The sequence below is a fragment of the Buceros rhinoceros genome, unplaced genomic scaffold, assembly GCF_000710305.1.
Source record: "Buceros rhinoceros silvestris isolate BGI_N320 unplaced genomic scaffold, ASM71030v1 scaffold5871, whole genome shotgun sequence".
NCBI lineage: Eukaryota > Metazoa > Chordata > Aves > Bucerotiformes > Bucerotidae > Buceros > Buceros rhinoceros.
The window spans coordinates 108,867-117,314 of NW_010392446.1; the positions used below are offsets into that span (position 1 = coordinate 108,867).

Here is an 8,448-nt window from a genome sequence, read left to right on the forward strand (position 1 = left end):
CTGAGAAGGTGCAGGTGCCTTGTTCACGGGCTCTCTGAAGGTGCAGGTGTGGCCATGAGAGGCCATGGGAACAGCTGTGTTTCATGTCGTTGTTTACTTGCCCAAGTACAACCCTGGGCCATCTTTAATTACGCCTTTTGGGTCTTTCACCCTTTTTCTTAAGCACTATCCATAGGTTTTATGTCTCCCAAAGTCCACAAGGCCTGTCGTCTCTGGCTTTGATAGAAAGATGGTCGTTTGTGTCTCACATGCTGCTGGGTAATGGACATGAACAGAGTAGCAAGTTCCAGATGAGAAAAATGAGGATTTTTTCATGGCGAATGTTCATTTTCCTGGTAAAACGGCGCATGGATCGTTAGTGGTTGTCATTTCAAGAGATTCTGATGCAGTTGGTGTTGGGAGTGGGTTTGGATCTCTGGGGACTCAGTTTGTGTTTCTGGCTCTATATCTTTGACTCCATAGCAGATCTCAGCCTTAGCTTTTCCCTTTCTCGTACTTCAGTGTTCAAGCAAAATGGGGAAAATGATCGTGACCTTTGCAGTGCACTCTGAGACGAAGAAGACCTAGGGAGCAACGTCACTTTATAAACAAATATGCTTGCTTGAACCAAAAAGATTTATAATTTTGGCAAACACTGTACTGAGCAGCCTTAGGTGTGTTTGGTAGTCAACAGAGATGTATCACTGCAAGTTGTAAGTAGGTGGAGATAAGACTTGAGGCAGGACGCAGTCTCCAGTTTGAGCATGAGGTTTAAAGAGAGTCATGTCTCATCGCAGGGAAGAATGATCAGTGATTTTGCAGATTTAGAAGCAGGGAGAGATTGAAATGAGTGGGCCCTGCAAGGAGGGGAGAAATCAAGGACTAGATGATGTGGTTAATCTTGAGGAAAAGCTTTCTACGTATTTCAGTGAGGTGCGAGAATAAACGCTGAGGGATGAATGTGGAATACAAGTAGCAGCAGATGTTTCAGAGCAGATCATCACTGGAGTTGGGAGTGCTCTGACACAGTACTCCTCTGCCCTAATGTGCTCTTAGAGCTGAAATTTTTAGGGGTGTATGGAGATCTGAAGCATCAGGAACTTCCCAGAAGCAGAGCAAAAGGAATTAATGTTTCTTGCAAGGTAGAATATGAACCAGTACATGACAAATCATCCACAAGACCAGAACTATTTTCTGTGTGCTGTTTATAGATGTAAGGACATAAATTAATCAGTATCATATACATGACTTGGTTAGTTTTCTACTTCAGTGAACACTTCCCCTCTAGCACTTGGCAAGCTCTTTGTCTAGTCCTGAGCAGTGACAGATGCCAGGAAGCAGCATCACTTGTACTTTGAGACAAAGAAGTTTTCAGAGCAGAGCTGTTACGTTTTCTCACATTTCAAAGTATCCTACAAATGTATCTTTAATTGAGGACCCTCTTGCCCCAACCATGCAAACAAGAAAAACTGGAATTTCAAGAACTATGGGTCCTGCTTCTGGGAAAGCAACCCGCTGTAGTCCAGTTTATTTCTCATGTTATTCCTCTGTGTAGTGGGATTGTGGTACTAACTGATTCCAGTTGTCTTCTACCTTCTATTCAGTATGTTCAATCACAAACAGGTCTGCAAAGACTGTCTCTTAATTTGAACATTTCAGCAATTGAGAAACTTTTCTAGTTGTTGAACAAAAGTATTTCAAACACAACAGCTCCCTCTTGCACTCTCCTCTGTTCTCTCTGTTGCAGAGGTAGATGCTTCCTTCAAGTAAGTACTTCAGTTGGGTCAGTCTTGATTACAGATGAACCAGCAGGTCAATAGCTGTCAGTAGTCTGACCACCCCAGTGTTTCAGCAATTACTTATGTGGTGAGTGAAGGGATGTTGTGGTGGAGATGCAGCTAACAGGAAACTAATGAACAGGATCTCGGGCGCCAGTGACAGATTTGACGTCTTTTGGGTGTTCCCGGGCTATTCAGAACTCTACAGTGACTAGAATTAGGGTATAGCTGTTTACCACAACAGTAAGCTCTGATGCATCTTCTCTCCTGTAATTCCAATTTTATGGGTGAGCATGTGTCAAATTCACTGCTACACAACTGTAGTTTTACTGGTTTTGATGTAAAGGTGTAGTATTAGGTTTCTTCAGAGAAGAATATCTGTTAATATCCCTGAGAAATGATGCATCTGCTGTCCCCAGAAGAACAATGATTAGGTTCATATGATAAAAGATCAGAAGGACTCTTCTGGTCTCACCCCATGGTGTTCATGATAAGGCTCAAGGGTTCAGAGACCCTTGAAATACAAATTTTCCTGAACTGCTCCTGGGCAAGTGCCTTTTGGGGACAAGGGACTTCTATGCAATGTATTAAATAAAATCTTTCATATGTTTGCAGTACAAAAAATAGTGTATAACTATCATATATTATGTAACTATCATATAAACATAACATCACATAAATATCATGTAACTATCCTACAACCAGCTGTCCACAGACTGGGTTGGGCTTCCTGATAGGCCAGCCAAACCTCTAACTTCTACTGACCCCTGTGTATCATGTCCGTATGACCACTCTGTTTATTAAATCAACATAATACAGAGACCCAACAGAGATCTTCTGAATTTCTTAGAATGAACTAAAGTAAACTCCAAGTTGAGATGAATGTCTTATTTCTTATGGAAGCAGAAGATAATGACAGTTTTGGTGTCAAATTTGCCAAGATGTTAATAGGGTTTTAGCCTCATTAAGCTAATAGAGTCCTTCGTCTGTGCATTGGAGAATGGCAGTCGTTTGTGCTGCCTGTCTGGTCAGCAGCTTCTGAAAGTGGAGCTGGGCAACACGTATCCACTGCAGCTCTGGCTCTCAGCCGATCTGCAGATCACCCCGGGCTTTTACTGAAACCTTTGTCTTTTCTTTGCCACTTTAAAAAAAGACAAACCCAAAATTTACAGAAATTTTTCAAGGATATATTTATTTTGTCTGGCTGCTGGAGGCAAAGTTGTAAAAACCTTCATTTCAGTGTCCCCAAGCTGGTAGCTGCTGAACAGAAAAATTGGGAAAAGATCCTTCCAGACCATGTGGTCTCTTGGAAGTGTTCTCAGACATTTGAACCTGAAGACCACACTCACAGCATCTCTTCTGTCCTGCTTCTTCACTTTTTTCATCAAAGAGTGAAAACATTATACTGTGGAACCGTGGACCAGCAGTAGGCCAGTTACCCACGGCCAGTTAAATAGAGGCCAAATACAGGAGAGAGCAAGAATGGAGTTATGGTCAGGACACTGACCTAGGACGTGGGAAATCTAGAGTGAGTTCCTATCTTTGTCCCAGACTCTGTGACCTTCCATGTGTCTTCTGCTTAGTTGTACCTCTCACTCATCAACCTCATGAGGTGAAAGGAGTATTACAGTTGCTATAACTTCCTTCCCATTTCACAGGAATGCTGTGAAGTTAATTAACAAAGGAGAGAGGGGTGTGTTAATTGTGAAGTGGTGACACTTCAGTTTGGCTTCTGCTCACATTTTGTCTTGCCCATTTTGTGCTGTTTCTCTTCAGCTGTTGCTGTTTTGTCTCCTACCTTGGGTATAGATCCCCCAGCTCGCGCAGCTGTCAATACGCTGAGTGTGTGATTCATGGGGTTCTGCCTGGCAGACTCTTGAAGGTCTCCCAGTGACACCTTTATTGTCATTTTGTGACAGGGTTGGAAATGTTTATTACATTTTAGGATTAGAGAAGTGGCACTTTTGTGTTAGATGCAGACCAGTTTGGAAGAGAAAATAAATAAAATATCTAGAATTGAGCTTAGAATAATCTATCTTCTGTCATCTGCTCTGTAAGCTGAAGGAAAAGTCCAGCAATTTCTTTGAATTTGACAGGCAAATGAGAATCTAACCATGTGTTTTGGACTGTTTTTTTTTTCCCCCATTATATTTTTGTTTGCTTTGCTCTCATTTCCATTAACATGGGCCACAACCCAGAGTTGGAAATAAAATATGTGATTATAGGCTGCAGCTGTTCTTGAGTTGGAAGAAATATTTGTAAACTTGGCAGCTGCTTGAGGAGCTGCAAGTGGAGGGAAGAAAAGCGGTTAAACTCGAGTAAATTACTTAAAACCATCACTGAGGGTTTATTCCTTCACGTGCTTCTGATGTCGCTCTAGGATCAGGTACTACTGCATTGTTCTGTCTCTGTATCTTTCCACACACCTGCAGAGCGCTCCCTTCTCTATTTTAGGTCTCTTTTCTTTCAGAGAAATTCTGCTATGGCAAAAATATGGCAAAATGCCTGTATTAGTTGTTCCCACTCTGAGGAAACCTATCATCTAGCAACATGCATATGGTGAGCATGTAGTGGAAGGTTTTTTTTTTTCTTAAAGCCAACTTTGTGACCGTGGAGGGATCACTGACGTAGAGCTGGCATAATCTGTTAAATCTGTGTGGTGTTGGTGTACCGAGAAGGTATCCTTGCTCAAACATAGAAATGGAATAATCCTGCTGGTGTACACGAACTAATAAAGGAGTCTCCCTGAGCATGTCTAAACTCCTCCGGCTCACCCTTCTATTTTAAAAGGACGATATGCTGGAAGCCAAGGGAAGTACCATTATTCTTTGTCACCCCAGTGCTCTGTCTGTAGCAGCTGAGCTTTGCCTGTGCTCTGAATTTCTTCATGATTTGGCATGTCCTTCTGCCCGTTGGGTCTGGACAAACCATGTGCCCACGTAAGCCCTGCTTTGGGACACCTCTCCCCGGCAGGACAGAAGCAGTGCTCAGGTCTTGCTCTGTATCTGTTGTGTGGCTCTAAACACTTCCATTAAAAAGTCAATACAGGCAAATTCAAAAGCTATCCTTTTCACTGAGTCCTGCTTAAACTTCTTGGTTTAGTATGGCTCAGAACAATCTTCCTAATTTGCTTGCAAAATTTATATCAGTTCTTTGAAGAATGAAAGACGGAGTCTTCAGAGTCATTTGTCTAGTGCTTCATCCTCGGAGTATCCAGTATTTTAGGAACTTTCTAAGCCAAGCTGCCGTATTTTTTAACACACTTCCTCACAGGTACAGCTACCTACAAGTTGGAGATTTGTCCACAAAACTACTGACAGAGGAGGCAGTAGGTCACCCCCCTTACAGGATAAAACTACTCCAGAAAGCACAGGCTCAGCCTTCAAAGTTCAGATGTCCGCAAAGTGGATGGGTGGCAGCAGAACCGCATGGCACAGATAGGTGTGGTTTACATGTCACCCCCAGAATCCCGTTGTGTCGAACCTGGGAAGGCAGCCAGCCTGTGTGTATAGAGTATTATTTTTATCCCTCTCGGTGGCACAACCGGGTTTGGCCTTGGTGCAAGGAATGTGATGGGCTTTTCTTCCCCAGGGCTTGATGCCAGCTGCCGAAGCCTACCCGTTTTCCCATGGAGATGCCTGGATCCTTTCAGCCCAGTGCCTGCTTGGCAGCTATTTCACTGGCCTGTGCTCTCTGCCGCTGCTAGTCCGTTATTATATTTACACATTGCTTGCAATTTTAAGCTGAGCTATGGAGCGCAGTGACTGTCATTTAATAATTTTTCATACAGTGTCCAGCAGAGTGACACAACCAGGGAACAAATGAGGCACTGCTGTGATTCAAGTAAATAATCATAGAATAAATACCGAAAAGTGCAAAATGGCATTTGTAGAAATACGTAAGTACCTGTGCGCTGCGTAACCTCTGTATGTTGACAGTCTGTATGACTGCAGTACTTGCAGTACCTGCCTGCCCTCTCTTGCTTGGTGTTATCTTCTTCCATGTGACGGCATTCCACAGCTGTACTGCCAGAAAAGTTCTCTGCTTGCTTCAGGTCAGATGGCAGCTTGCCAAATGGAGGTTCTTCTGATAAATATTTTGTTAATGGTAAGCTAATCAAAGTGTGTGTTCTCCTTCTAACTTTGTTGGAAATGTTTAATTAAAGGCACTGGCTGTGCAGCTCAGAGGATGAATCTAAACATAGGCGGTTGGCTTTCCAGTGGGTAAGAAAAAGACCGCACAGTCATGAGCCTGGAGCGGGGAAAGTACTCGGGAAAATCTGCTGCCTTCCTTCTGAGTTTAATTGCTGAAGCTGTAACCTCCCCAGCAAGAACCCCTCTTGAACAATGTTGTTTCAGACCCCTGCGATTTCTTCTTCGACCAGTTTTGTCATTCTCTAATTGCAACTTTCCCTGGCTTTAGAATGTGGTTTCCAGGATAGATGCGCTGGCCGCAATCCACAAGTGCTGGTGGGAGAGGTGAGCTCCTTAGCTCACCCAGCTGACCTCACTGGCGGGGCTGAGGGGAGGGAACAGCCAGCTTCTGGGGACACCAGCACTCCCCCGGGTTTAACACAATGCTTGGGATCTTACCTGGTTCAAATACCTGGTGGACAAGTGAAAAGAGAAGGGTGATTGTTCTGCAGTGCAGTCCATGAAGTTGGGTAGTTCTAAAACAGAATGAACAAACAAAGGACTCGTGAGTGAAGTAAATCGCTCTGGCAACAGGACTCTGTTCCAGTTAGCTGCATCCTCAGTGGGGGTTTTGGCAACTGCCTGTGCATTAAGGACACAAGCTGTTGGTTGCTTTCCCACCCCTGCCTGTCACAGCTCTTTTGGCACTACGCAAGCACAGCAGCAGCGATGCTTTCCTGCTCTCCTCTGCTGCTCGCTCCTGGAGGTTATGCAGTTAACTTCGTGAACATGAGCATTTTGACAGCTCTTCTTGTGCTTTTGTTAAGGTTCAAACATTTGCAAAACCTACCCTCAGCCTGGCAGGCTTTTCTGCTCAGTGAGCAGCTAGCCAGGGTTAATAGGGAGTCAGTGGGAGGAGCAGAAGCAGGAACCCTTTCTACTCTGTAGCCTGGTGGGGTTGGTTCGGTGCTGGTTCCCCAGGAGACAGTAAACCTGTACACAGAGTCTAGGTTGCTTCTGTGTGGTTTTCTCCGTGGGGAAGAAAGAACTGCTTAATCTGGTGGATATTAGAAATTCCTACTGCAAGCAGGCAAAACTCTGCAGCTTTATTTCCAGCAAAGGCTCAGCTCTGTGCCAGGCTATCTGGTATGTGGTATGCGGTGCTTTGGTTTATGCCTCAGGAAAAAGGTGATAACAGTAGAAATAGGTGAAGAAAATGTCTTTAGCGAGCATCTTGTGGTTCTGGGCCTTGCTGGATTCCCTGAGGAAGGTGCATCCCTGAAGTCCTTTGTCCCTTCCTGGTGAGCCTGGTCAATGGGTGGCAGTTCAGGCTGACCAGCTGTCTCTGACATGTGTGGTCACCAAGTTGGAGAGCATCAACAGTGGTTTCTGCAAATGCCCATGCAGCCTTTTGGCAGTGAGGGATTCACATCATGGTGGGCAGCTGCTTGAGATCAGTGGAAAGTCAAAAGAACAAAATCACACTGCTTTAGTTAATTAAAAAAAAAAAAAAAAAAAAAAAAAAAAAAAAAAAAAAAAAGCCTTTCTCTCTTCCTTGCTTGCTATTGGTATTTGCTATTTATATCTAAGAAAAGGAGTAACCTTATTGTTGGAGGTTTTCCACACCAAATTGGATAAACCCTAAACAACTTGGTCTGAATTCAGTGTTGACAGTGCTGTGAGTGGGAGGTTGGGCTTGAAACCTTGTCAGTTCCTGTCCAGCATGAATGGCTCTGAACACTGTGCATCAGCTCATTGACTGATGCTATGATTAATTTGTTCAGCTGTACCAAGGAGCTGCTACTTCATTTGGGGAAAAAAAAAAAAAAAAAAAAAACAAAAAGGAGTTAATAAACCATTTTCTTTTACTTTGAATAAAAAACAAAAAAAAAGTTAAAATTTAGCGCTACCAAGGGGCCGCTACTTCATTTGGGAAAAAAAAAAAAAAAAACAAACCAAGAGGAGTTAATTAACCATATTCCTTTACTTTGCATAGAAAAGACACAAATAGTTCTCCTACTTATTCCACGCACTTTGCCATGGAACAGCAGTTCCTTCAAGTTATATTGACCTCTCAGAGCAAATTTTTCCTTAAAAAATTACATGTGCTATTTGATGGGGTTTCTGTCTCATCAGGGAACCGTTCAAATACAGCAGATCTGGTTTTTACGACTGGCTGCATTGCAGATTTCAGACAGAGTACTTCAGGAGGTTCATTAGCAAGCAAGGGGATTATGAAAGTATCTCATGACTTTAATTTGCATATACAGTACAGATACTTTCCAGATACTGTCATTTAGTAACCTTAAAGTGCCAAATATACCTGTAAATAAATAAGGCCGGATTTCAGCACACTGCCTGACATTGGAACCTCGCCCGAGGCGTATATCCCTCTAAGCCTGCTGGACTACTCCTGCAGGAAAATTACCACAAAGAAGACTGAATATGGCAGATTTTTGCCTGAATTTATCTAAACACATAGGTGATCCGTACGTATATCCAGGCAACTTACAAATATATGCATCAGCTGCTGAGCCACTTCAACGCTCTTTCAGCAG

General features: G+C 43.3%; 1 protein-coding gene across 1 annotated transcript in view; it reads left to right on the plus strand.

Annotated features, from left to right (window-relative positions):
• Nucleotides 1–8,448, plus strand: part of LOC104500768 (collagen alpha-1(XXII) chain-like) — a gene marked incomplete at its 5' end in the record, with an annotated part of 88,427 nt that overhangs the window by 77,140 nt on the left and 2,839 nt on the right. The gene's annotated exons all lie outside the window — the stretch shown is intronic.